The 12,868-nt window shown below is 44.1% G+C and overlaps 1 protein-coding gene across 1 annotated transcript in view; it reads right to left on the bottom strand.

The window, feature by feature from the left end:
* Nucleotides 1-2,162, bottom strand: part of ITGAL (integrin subunit alpha L) — a 52,295-nt gene extending 50,133 nt beyond the window's left edge. The window contains exon 1 of the mRNA XM_055341188.1: nt 2,100-2,162. The gene's annotated coding sequence lies outside the window, so the exon portion shown is untranslated. The remainder of the gene's footprint in view (nt 1-2,099) is intronic.
* Nucleotides 2,163-12,868: the final 10,706 nt, after the last annotated feature.

Genomic DNA, 12,868 nt, shown 5'->3' with positions numbered 1-12,868 from the left:
TTTTAAAAAAATTAAAATATAGATCAGATCATGTTACTTTCTTGCTCAAAACCCTCCAGCGGTTCCCTATTTCACTCAAAATACAAGCCAAAGTTCTCATAGTGGCTTAGAAAGATTTAACCTATCAGACACCTCACTATCTCTCTAAAACCTGGTCCCCCTCTTGCTCACTCCTTTTCAACTACACTGTTGTCCTTGCCCTTGGCTTATTCCATCATACCTCTGCTGCAGGGCCTTTGCACTTGCTATTCTCTTGCTTGGCTTTCCCAAGAAAGCTTCATGGCTCATTCCTGGATCATCTCCTTTGAACTTTGCTCCTTAGCACTTGTAGACTTCTGCTTATACTAACTAATTTACTTATCCATCTGGTTTATTGTCCATCTTCTCTATTACTATATAAACTCCCAGGACAGGGGGCAGCCCGGGTACCTCAGCAGTTTAGCACCGCTTTCAGTCCAGGGCCTGATCCTGGAGACCCGGGATCGAGTCCCGCATTGGGCTCCCTGCATGGAGCCTGCTTCTCCCTCTGCCTGTGTCTCTGCCTCTCTGTCTCTCTCTGTGTCTCTCATGAATAAATAAAAAAATTTAAAAAACCTCCCAGGACAGTATGATTATTTGCTGTTGCTGTTCACTGAGGTATCCCCAGTACCAAAAACAGTGCCTGGAGCATAGTCAGTGAATATGTAGTCAGCAAATATTTAATGATAAGTGAATGCTTGGGGCTCTTCCTTCCCCTAAGGATAATAAAGAGGCTTTTGGTTTCCAGAGTTTAGACTCTTAGGAGCAAAAAGCTGTATTGTCCAAAAAGGAGTGGTTGAGGGAATTGAAAGTGAAGGCCCAAATTAAATTATATATTTAATTTAATATATAAAATTAAATAAGACACTGGTGGCAGGTGAACAATCAGTTAGGTTTCTTCAAAGATTTTTTGTTTATTTATTTATTCATGATAGAGAGAGAGGGAGAGAGAGAGAGAGAGGCGGAGACACAGGCAGAGGGAGAAGCAGGCTCCACCCCAGGAGCCCGACGTGGGACTCGATCCCGGAACCCCAGGACTGCGCCCCAGGCCAAAGGCAGGCGCTAAACCGCTGAGCCACCCAGGGATCCCCAGTTGGGTTTCTTCAGAACAGAAACTGGAGGACACAAAGGGGACTGGCCAGTCAAAAGTGAGGAGGGAACCACACAGACATACAGAGAAATAGATCTTATGAGAGAGAATCACGAGGTTTCTGAATGGGAAGTGGAGAGAGCTTGGAGGGCTACCTCCATTCCTCTTTTTTTTTTTTAAGATTTTATTTATTTATTCATGAAAGACACAGAGAGACGCAGATAGGCAGAGGGAGAAGCAGGCTCCTGGGGGAGCCCGATATGGACTCCAGGACCATACACTGAGCTAAAAGCTTCTGCTCAACCGCTGAGCCACCCACGCATCCCTACCTCCATTCCTGATGACCTCCCTAGTTCCAGTCTTCAGTATGAACACAATGAACCCTTTCCTTCATGATGCTTAAATGAATAAAATGTTGAATAAGCAAGGATGTGGCAGCAGGGAGCCTCTGGGCTTGCTTGGGGACCAATAGGCCCCTGGCTGACGTAGATGGCGGCAGGAAAAGCTGGCTGGGGCCTCCCCCGCCCCTACCCGCAGTCCACCAGGCTTGACTGCCTACAAACCCAGGACAAACCAGGGTAAAGTTCTCATTTCAGACACACACAGAAGATTTGTTGGTGCAAATGCTGCTGGTTGCCATCAGCTGCTACTCTTAGCCAGGCTTGCCACCCACCACTTCCTTCTGAGTATAATAACATAGGCCACTTTGGTCAGGATGGTTCTAACAGAAATATCTGTGTCACCACAGTGCCCTTTTCCCTTCTTCCCACCTTCCAGGAGGTTGGAGGGAGAGACTACCCCAGGGAATGAGGCTGGGCCTCAGGGGAAGGGAGGTCATTGAGGCCCAGAGGTGCCCAGAATAAGTGGGGTCAGAGGCCACCACCCTCTTCCAAGGCCCTTATGATCTCATGGGCTAATTACACCCAGGTATTCTAAAGTTCTAGAAACTACTTGGGATTTTCTAAGGGAGGGCTGAGTGGGATGCACTTACAGGTAAGGATTTTCTACAGATGGCCTCTTGAGTATTCACACGCAGTCCATGGGAGCCTGTTGTCACTGGTTGACCTCACTCCAGGGCTTCCACTTCCAGCTTTTGGCATATGGTTTATTGTGTCCAAAAGAGCATATCATACAGGGCCAGAATCCCAGGAACCAGTTCCAAGCAGTACTGTCTTGCTATGTTGCACCAAGGCCCCCTTCACCTCTCTGGGCCTTGGTTCCCCACTGCGTACATAGCTCACGCTTCTGCAGGACTCACCACCCTGTGAAGCTCAAATAGGATCATACTAATGTTAATATTCCCGTGTTGTTGCCTTATTACTCCCACCTGCTAGTACGAGATCTCCAGCTTCCTGCAAATTCTTTGCTATTTCAGGAAATCTTCAGAGGGATTTCACTTGTGCTTCACTTCCTTGTATGTGAACTGCTCCAGGCTTCACATCTTGGCTGTAGATCCATAACCAAAACCACAGATAGAACAATTCTTGACTCCTAACCCCAAGCCCTTGAAACACCAAAGCTGTGGTAGAGTTAGAAGAATCTCTCTCTCTCTGCTTTGAATTACCCCAACTTCCAACTGCTTGGGCTCCCATGTGTACAGGCTAATAAAGCATCTCTTTCAAGTTTTACTTATGACTCTTTCTCTCTCTCTCTCTCTCTCTCTCTCTCTCGCTCAAACACTGATTTATGTTCAGGGGGTGGAGCCAGAATGACCAACATAATAGCTACCATGTACAGGAAGGATCATGACTCCTGTCTGATAATGAAAATTTCACTCCTGGGTCAAACTCCTTTGAGTCTGAGCCTCCCCACTTTCATGACATGCCTGTGCTCCCTCTTGAATATTCTATTGGGTCACTTCATTAGTGCTCCAGACACACCCCCTTGTTCGTGAACTTCCCAGATGACCAAACCCACACTTGGCCTGCAGTGGGGATATTGGTAACCCCAACCTATCTTATTTGTTACATCAAGGAAAGTGAACTCTCTGCCATCACTCTGGTTCCTTGGGAAAAAGGAAAACATTTCCTCCCTTCTGACTAGATAGCTTGAGTCCATATAGAAAACAAGTCAAATGGAGCCCGGAGGACTTATCTATCATTGGATGACATGCTTGAACTGTACAATGAGGTGGAACATCTGGAGGAAGCAGCAGCTCTGTTGATTATCTAAATGATGAGGAAGGCCTGCTCCCTGCTCTCACCACCTATCAGACTCTTCCCAACCGTTTCTGCCCTCACTCCTCCAGCTGAATGTTCCTGAAGCTCTTTCAGGAACTGTGGGTGACTCCCTTAAAAGCCTCGGATGACTCCTTAATTTAGAGGGTCTTGGCCGAATATCATACTGTGGCGAGTCACAGGAACCCATCTGAGTTGGCAGAAAGCAAACGAATACGTTTGTCTACAGGATATCACAGCCCTCTGAAGAAGCCAAATACGATCAGATCTCCCTGGTGGCTGGAAGACAATGTCACATGCTCCCCATTCTCTCACTCTGCAGGCCACCTTTCTCCACCTCTCCAACAAAGGTTGAGGAAGCTTACCCCTCAGCCCAATTTTACATACACTCTGAATGTCTACACTCTTAGGAAGGAGAATCTGGTTGAGCTGGGATGAAATGTTCACCCTGTAGTAATCAACTACTGCCAAGGGAACAGAGTCCTAAACACCAACCAGCATCTGGCCGCCTTACCCTCAACCTCAGAAGTTCTTGGTCACCTGGGGTAAAGCTCAGTCTTACTCCGTAACTTTTTATTTTTTAGATTTTATTTATTTATTCATGAGAGACAGAGACAGAGAGAGAGAGAGAGAGAGAGAGAGAGAGGCAGAGACATAGGCAGAGGGAGAAGTAGGCTCCATGCAGGGAGCCCGATGTGGCACTTGATCCGGGGACTCCAGGATCATGCCCTGAACCAAAGGCAGGCACTCAACCACTGAGCCACCCAGGTGTCCCACTCCATAACATTCTTTAGCTTCATGCCCGACTTTCCCTCCTCAATCTCATCAACCTATCCCCTTTGCCTGGAATGTGCATCCCCAAATCACCACTTGTCAAAATATTCCCAGCCCTGAGGCATCGTGCCAACTTCTTCTTGCCATCCTTTATATCTCTGAGTGCCTGAGTAGCTCCGTGGAGTCAAGTGCCCGACTCTTGGTTTTGGTTTGGGTCATGATCTTGGGGTCATAAGATGGAGCCCTGCATTGGGCTCCACACTCAGCAGGAAATCTGCTTGGGAATCTCTCTCTCCTTCTCCCTCTGCCCCTCCCTCCTTTCTCTCTCTCTCTGTCTCTCTCTCAAATAAATAAATAAATATATATATTTTTAATGTAGTAACAAAATTTCAGATTTGAAAGGATTCTCAAATATCACCAAATTCAACTTTGGCCTACTGCACAATAGTCCTTTCTATATTATTTCCTATTAAATCTTCAACCAGCTTCTCCTTACACACCTCCAGAGACAGGATGCTCATGACTTCCCAAGGAGATCCACTGCATCTCCTGCAGCTCTGCTTGTATGAAAATGCTTTCTTTCTTTTTTTTTAAGATTTTATTTATTTATTCATGAGAGACACACAGAGAGAGTGGGAGAGACACAGGCAGAAGGAGAAACAGGCTCCATGCAGGCAGCCCGATGTGGTACTCCATCCTGGGACTCCAGGATCACACCCTGGGCCGAAGGCAGGTGCTCAACCACTGAGCCACCCAGGGGTCCCCAAGGAAAATGTTTTCTTGTATTACATGCCAGTTTGCCTCTTTGTGACTTCCATGCTTTAGGCCTGGTTCTGTCCTGCTGATATGCCTGGGACAAATCTGTTCTCTTTCCCATCTGGAAACACCTTCAGAAATGTGGACAAGGCTCACAGGTTTCTCTTCCAGGCTGAACATCCTCAATTATATCTAATATTACCTATAAGACAAAGTCTCAACTCCTCTGACCACCCCAGGAGGAACAACTTGTTTCAATGATCTTCCTAAAATCTGGTGCCTTGAAATAAATACAACGAGGATATTCATGAAAATCCTTTAATTAAAAAAAGAAAAAATAAATTGAATATCTAACAATAATAGGAAGGTGGTTATACCAGTTAAATAAGTCCATTTTTTAAAAAGATTTTATTTATTTATTTATTTATTCATGAGAGACACAGAGAGAGACAGAGACACAGGCAGAGGGAGAAGCAGGCTCCATGCAGGGAGCCCAACGTGGGACTCGATCCCAGGATCTGGGATCACCCCCTGAGCCAAAGGCAGACGCTCAACCGCTGAGCCACCCAGGCATCCCAAATAGGTCCATTTTATGAAACACTTCAGCCTCTAACAAAATGTGGTATATTTACATATACTGGTTTAAAAAGATTGTCAAGATAATGTAAGAAGAAAAATTACTAGTGTGTATTACATCTTTGTTTTTTTTTTTTTTAAGATTTCATTTATTTATTTGAGAAAGAGAGAGCACAGAGGGAGAGGAGAAACAGACTTTCCACGTAACAGAGCCCAGCTTGGGGCTTGATCCCAGGACCCTGAGATCATGACCTGAGCCAAAACCAAGAGCCAGACACTTAACCAATTGAGACATCCAGGTGCCCTAGAGTGTGTTACATCTTAAACACTTCATTTTTTGCAGTGTTTCGGTGAGCTCCAACTATCAGGGTGTCGATCTCTGTCCTCATTTGCATTCTTTCCATTTATTCATTCAACAAATGCTGTTTAAGGCCTTCTCTGCGCCAGAGCACACGCTGGGCCTTGAGCTCCTGGAATCCAGTGAGGTGTGGTCTCAGCTATAAGGCGCTCACAGGTGTCAGAGAAAATCTAGCATGAAAATGGTTAGAACAAGGAAATTTCAGGGTTAGGAGATCATGGAGGAGGGGTCTCCCAAGTCTTGAAGATAATGCTGTTTGTTGGGCATAATGCGTTGTTGGGTAATTAAAAATGACCAGTGCAGGGGATTCCTGGGTGGCTCAGAGGTTTAGCACCTGCCTTCGGCCCAGGGCTTGATCCTGGAGTCCCAGGATCGAGTCCTGCATCGGGCTCCCTGCATGGAGCCTGCTTCTCCCTCTGCCTCTCTCTCTTTCTCTCTCATGAATAAATAAATAAAAATTTTTAAAAAAAGAATGACCGGTGCAAAGGTCCTGAGGCAGAGAGAATTATGCTGTATTCTGTCCACCCCACACCATACTCTATCCTAATCCAAGTCCCCACCAACTTTCACTGGTCCTCTGCTTCATCATTCCCCTCCAGCCTGTTCTTGACCTAGCAGACAGAATGAACTTTCAAAACCATGAATATAACCATGCCACCTCCCTGCTTAAAACCAAGCCCATGACTTCCTCTTTCTCTTAGGACAAAAAGTCCAAAATTCCTTCACACAGCCCAACAGATCTTTAAAAAAAAAAAAAAGACTATTTATTTGAGAGAAAGAGAGAGAGAATACAATCAAGGGGGAGGAGCAGAGGACAGAGAGAAGTAGGCTCCTCACTGAGCAGGGACCACGATGCAGGCCTCTATCCCAGGACCCTGAGATCATGACCCGAGCTGAAGGCAGATGCTTAGCCAACGAAGACACCCAGGTGCCCCAACACATCAGATCTTACATTTACTCCATCAGGAAATCTGTTGCTTCTTCCTTTAAAAGCTCTCCAGAATATGACTACCTGTCACTATTTCCAGTGTAACCAAGTCACCATCATCTCTCCCCTGGGTTTTTTCAGGAACCTCCTCACTGTCTCTCTGTATCTATTTAGCCAACCCTGTCCACCCTCACCTCAGCCTCTGGTCTAAACCATCCCATGGCTCCCATCTTACCCAGAGCCAAAGCCAAAGGCCATACCATAGTCCAGGGGCCCTGCACATTTGGCCCTTCACTGCCTCTCTGACATCACCTCCTCTTGCTCTCTCTCACCCACTTGTCACCAGCCATACTGGCCACCATCCAACACATAAAACTTGCTGGTCTTTGCCATGGGTACTTTTCTGTCAGAAATGCTCTTGTGCCAGGTTATCCCATGACTCCCTCTCTCAGCATCCTCCAAATCACTTTCTCATTTTTTTAAATTTAATTTTTTTTGAGAGAGAGAGAGAGAGAGAAAGAGCACACAAGCAGGGAAGGGGCAGAGGCAGAGGGAGAATCAGACTCCTTGCTGCGCAGGGAGGCTGATGGGGGGCTCAATCTGAGGACCCTGAGATCATGACCTGAACTGAAGGCAGATGCTTCACCGGCTGAGTCACCCAGGTGCTCCTCACCTTCTCATTCTTTATCTCCATCTCCAAACCCTCCATTCTCTGAGCTCTGCCATCACTCTGAGTCTCTTCCTGTCCTGTGTCTCTCTTGTTCTGATGGCAAGAGGTGACTCAGTATGGCTTCTCACATTTACCCGAGATACAAAGATGACATTTCCTGCCACGTAAAGTGATAGAAGATGGTTAAGAGTGTGAGGGGCCATGAACATAGGCGTCAGTTCTCAAGTTTCCTGAGGGAGAGCCTATTGCTGGAAGCCCCACCAAACAAACCCAGGGAGGCAGGGATAGGGAACTGAGGCTGTGCGGGGCCTGGGTCAGGCTCAGGTTCAGGAGCTGGCAATGGGGACACTGACCTGGATGCTGGGCCAGAGTGGTTGGGGTTCAGACCAGTGAGGAATGTTTTGACCCCTGGGGTTTGAATGCAGAGTAAAAGCTATGGCAAAGTCAGATTACAGCAGTCCTACAGTGATCTGCAAGCCCTATGTCCTGTGCCATTTATACCAATCCTGTGATGTGCCTGTCTGACATTTCCTACAACTATCTCCACTCAATATGCACCAGTCATCCTGGCTGCCTTGTTGCTCCTAGAATAGCCCAAGTATATGCCTGCCTCAGGGCCTTTGCACTCATCATTCTCTACCTGAAGCACTCTTTTTCAGATATCTGCATCCTATTCTTCTCTTCATTGAGGCCTTTACTTCAAAGTCATCTTTTCAGTGAGGCCTTCCCTGGCTACAATTACACAAAATACATTCACATACCAGACTTCCTACCCTTTCTCTCTTCAGGCTTCATTTTTCTCTCCTCAATACCTGTCCCTAACTAACAAATGGTTGCTCTTACCTATTACTATCTCTTTCCATTAGAATGTCTGCTGCATGAAGACAGGGATTTTTTGCCTGGCATTCACTGTTATAGCTTCAGTATCTAGTGCACATAAGTTTTCAGTAAATAGGGGGCATCTGGGGATCCCTGGGTGGCGCAGCGGTTTGGCGCCTGTCTTTGGCCCGGGGCGCGATCCTGGAGACCCGGGATCGAATCCCACATCGGGCTCCCGGTGCATGGAGCCTGCTTCTCCCTCTGCCTGTGTCTGTGCCTCTCTCTCTGTGACTATCATAAGTAAATAAAAAAAAAAATTAAAAAAAAAATAAAATGTTAAGTAGGTCTTTATATTACACATAGTCCCCCTTTTAAAAAAAATAAAAATAAATGAATAAAATAAAATAAAATAAAATAAAATAAAATAAAATAAAATAAAATAAAAAAGTAAATAGGGGGCATCTGGATGGCTCAATTGGTTAAGCATCAAACTCTTGGTTTTGGCTCAGGTCATGATCTCAGGGTCATGGGATCAAGCCCTGTGTTAGGCCTCACACTTAGCGGAGAGTCTATTTCAGATTCTTTCTTCCTCCTCCTCCTCTGCCCCTCCCCACTTGGGCTCTCTCTGTTTCTCTCAAATAAATAATTAAAATCTTAAAAAAAAAAAAAACTTTTCAATAAATATTTACAAACGAATCCAGCAGGAGTGTTGAACACCTATTACATGCCAGATTATTTCACCCATTATGTAATATCCTACTAGAAATACTTGGAATGATCCCATTTTTGTTTTAAAAAATTTTAAAGTATATGCAAATACACAGAGCACACTGCTCTACACAGCCTGGAGGGAGTGACAGGGCGCCCCCTGGTGTTCAATGTAGTGGCTTTCCTTACTCATGAAGGAAAATGTCTAAAATACACGAGGCTAAGCTGTTGCTAGTACTTCTCTCTGGGAGGAGGATTTTGAGGTAACCTTCTTCCTCTTTACTAAGCTGCATTTTGTGATTTTTCTCCAATGACAACATAATGATTTTTGTAATAATATTTCTGGCTTATCAACAGAGTGTGCGGACTCTTGATCTTGTAAGTTCGAGCCCCACCTTCGGTATATTACGTAAAAAATAAATTAAAAAAAAATTTTTTAAATAGGGACGCCTGGGTGGCTCGGCGGTTTAGCGCCTGCCCTCAGCCCAGGGTGTGATCCTGGAGTCCCCGGGATCGAGTCCCACATCAGGCTCCCTGCCTGGAGCCTGCTTCTCCCTCTGCCTATGTCTCTGCCTCTCTCCTTCTCTCTCTCTCTCTCTCATAAATAAATAAAATCTTTAAAAAATTTTTTAAAAACTAGGGGCACCTGCTTGGCTCAGTGGTTGAGTGTCTGCCTTTGGCTCAGGTCATGATCCCAGGGTCTTGGGATCGAGGCCCCCATCTAGCTCCCCTCAGGAAGCCTACTTCTCCCTCTGGCTATGTCTCTGCCTCTCTCTGTGTCTCTCATGAAAAAATAAACAAAATATTTTTTAAAAAAATTTAAATAAAAATAAAATATTTTTAAAAATGTGTACTAAACATATTGAAGTATTTTTGGCATACTAGAAATGTACTGAGTGTATAGTTCACCACAATTTAAAAATTCTTTAAAGTGTGTGGAACCTGGGGTGCCTGGCTGGCTTAGTCAGTAGAACTTTTAGCTCTTTATCTCAGGGTCATGAATTCAGCTCCACATTGGGTGTAGATTTTGTTTAAATATATACACTTTGAAAAATAGAAAAATTAAAATAAAGTTTGCTGATCTGTGGTGCCTGGCTGGCTCAGTCAGTGGAGCAAGCAACTTTTGATCTCAGGGTTGTGGGTTTGAGCCCCACACTGGGTGTGGAGATTACTTAAAAATAAAATATTCAAAAAATAAAAATAAAGTGTACTGAACCTTAAAGTGTAGTGTTATGACTGGAAATTATCATAATGAGAAAAAAACTATAACTATCATTAGCCCAGTGCTTTTGTCGTATGTAAAAAACAAAAGAGGGGCTGGTATTCAGACTATTATTCTCTAAAACCTCTTTTCTCCTTTGCCTCCATTTCCAGCCCCATCTGGGCTTTTACTCTTGCAGTCTTTGGCCCAAAGCTTTAACCCAAGCCATAAATGTTCAGCAGATCTCTCTGAAAAACAAGAAAAAGATCAAAAGGATACTTTCAAATGCTCATAATACAGTCACAGGGATCACCCTCCAGAGGCCCATGGGGATCATCTGCACAGAGTCTCATGAACTTGCTCTGAGCCTAGTGGGTGGTCCCTGACCAAGGCAAATTCATGACTTTCTTGGCCTGAGTGAACATTGCTTCTAAACAACAGCAAATTACAGGATGAAACCTTCCCTCCAAAGAGTCCTGCTTCTTTGGGGGATATGATGGGGGTTGTTAGTATTCTCAAGTGGGGTGGGCCCACGATAAGGCATAGAGCACCAGCCTTCAGGTCAAAAAGACCTAGGTTTGTATTCTCATCACTAGGTGACCCTGTGAGGAACTTCTGACCTTTCCGGGATCTCAGTCTCATCTCCAAAATTGAGCTAATAATGATAATTCCCTGGCGCCACTATGAGCATTAATGAGGAGGTAAGTGCAAGATGATCAGTGCCGGGGATCCCTGAGTGGCGCAGCGGTTTAGAGCCTGCCTTTGGCCCAGGGCGCGATCCTGGAGACCCGGGATCGAATCCCACATCGGGCTCCCGGTACATGCAGCCTGCTTCTCCCTCTGCCTATGTCTCTGCCTCTCTCTCTCTGTCTCTGTGACTATCATAAATAAATAAAATTTAAAAAAAAAAGATGATCAGTGCCAGGGCACCTGGGTGGCTCAGCGGTTGAGTGTCTGCCTTTGGCTCAGGTGGTCCTTTGGCTCAGGTGGTAATCCCGGGGTCTTGGGATCAAGCCCCTTGGGATCAAGTGGTAGGGAGCCTACCACTCCCAGGGGGAGCCTGTTTCTCCCTCTGCCTCTGTCTCTGCCTCTGCCTCTCTCTGTGTCTCATGAATGAATAAATAAAATCTAAGAAAGAAAGAAAGAAAGAAAGAAAGAAAGAAAGAAAGAAAGAAAGAAAGAAATTAAAAAAAAAAGGTCCTCAGCCCCATGTCTGGTTCATCATATGAGCTCAGCAAATTGTGTTGCATGAAGTGACATATTTATTCATCAAATGTCATTGCCCTGTAAAGTAGGAGGGAAGCCAAAGTAGGCACAACAGGGCAGCCCCTCCCCTGTACAGCTTACAGACTAGTGGCGCAAACAGATAATTGTGGCACAATCACATGAATAAAGAATTACAAACTGTCCTAAATGCTGAGAGGAGAAAGTCCAAAGAAGAGAGAGCATACAGAGGCACCTGATCTAGTCACTTTTTAACCTAAGTGAGGGAACTACAGACGTAATGGAGTGTTTTCATTTTTCCCTTAGTGATAGGAAGATCCTTCACAGGTAATATACTGAAGATTTTGCAAAACAAGTTTCATAGTTGAGATTTTTATATGATCCTTATATCATATCCTAAGCAGAAATGATGACCTTCATTTGACAGAAGTGGAAACTAAGGTGTAGAGAGGCTATATCACTTCTTCAAGGGCAGATAAATTCACTGACAACAAATCCAAAGGTCAGACAAAATCCAAAGGTCTTTTTTTCATCTCTTATTTTCCATTCTTTCCTTTTTCCTTCAGTATTTTAAATTCTGAAATATATAACATTTTCTTTTTTTAAGATTTTATTTATTCATTCATGAGAGATACAGAAAGAGGCAGAGATACAGGCAGCTTCCCTGCTGGGAGCCTGATGTGAGACTCCATCCCAGGACCCCAGGATCATAACCCAAGCCAAAGGTAGATGCTCAACCACTGAGCCACCCAGGCATCCTGATTTTCTTTTTTTGATGTTGAAATACAGCTTACGAAAAGAGCATAGGAAAACAGATACGAAAAAATAATAATAATAAAAAAATTAAAAATAAATAAATAAATAAATAAATAAGAAAGAAAGAAAGAAAAGAAAACAGATACGTATGGTTTAAAGAACATCATGTAACTACAACCCAGCCCAAGGAACAGAACTTAATGTAGCCCAGATCCCCTCTGCACCCTTCCCCAGAAGCAATCCCTATGCTAAATTTTGTTAATCATTCACTATTACTTTTTTAAAAGTTTTTATCATTTTGCATCTCTTATCAATATATTATTGCTTTGCCTGGTGTTGAATTTTATATAAAGGGCATCTTAGTTTACGTATTCTTCTGCAACTGGCTTCTTGCTCCCAACATCTTGTTTTTGAGATTACTGATATTGATGATGCCTAGGCCTATGATTCATTTTCACGGGTGAACAATATTCTGTTGTGTAATTATACCAAATCCGCTTATGCGTTCCCTATTAACAGACAGATGGGTTATTTCCAGTATTCCAATGTTACACTCCTCTTTTTCTTTAGGAAGACAAATGGATTTGCTTTTACAAAAAATTTTCCAAGATGTTATAAGTTTTGTGAATTTAAATTCCAGCCGCTCCATCTACCTTAATAGCAGTGTGTGATGATAGATTCTGTTTTTTATGGTAAGCTTACCATCAGCCAGGAACTGTGTTAGGTGTTTTACACACATTTTAAAATTTAACTCTCAGAAACACTCCCATCAGGTATCTATCATCATCTTCAGGTGAAAGGACTATTTTATAG

Source organism: Nyctereutes procyonoides, unplaced genomic scaffold (genome assembly GCF_905146905.1).
Source record: "Nyctereutes procyonoides isolate TBG_1078 unplaced genomic scaffold, NYPRO_anot_genome, whole genome shotgun sequence".
Taxonomy (NCBI): Eukaryota; Metazoa; Chordata; class Mammalia; order Carnivora; family Canidae; genus Nyctereutes; species Nyctereutes procyonoides.
Note: the sequence above shows the minus strand (reverse complement) of the source record. Positions and strands in the feature narration are given on the sequence as shown.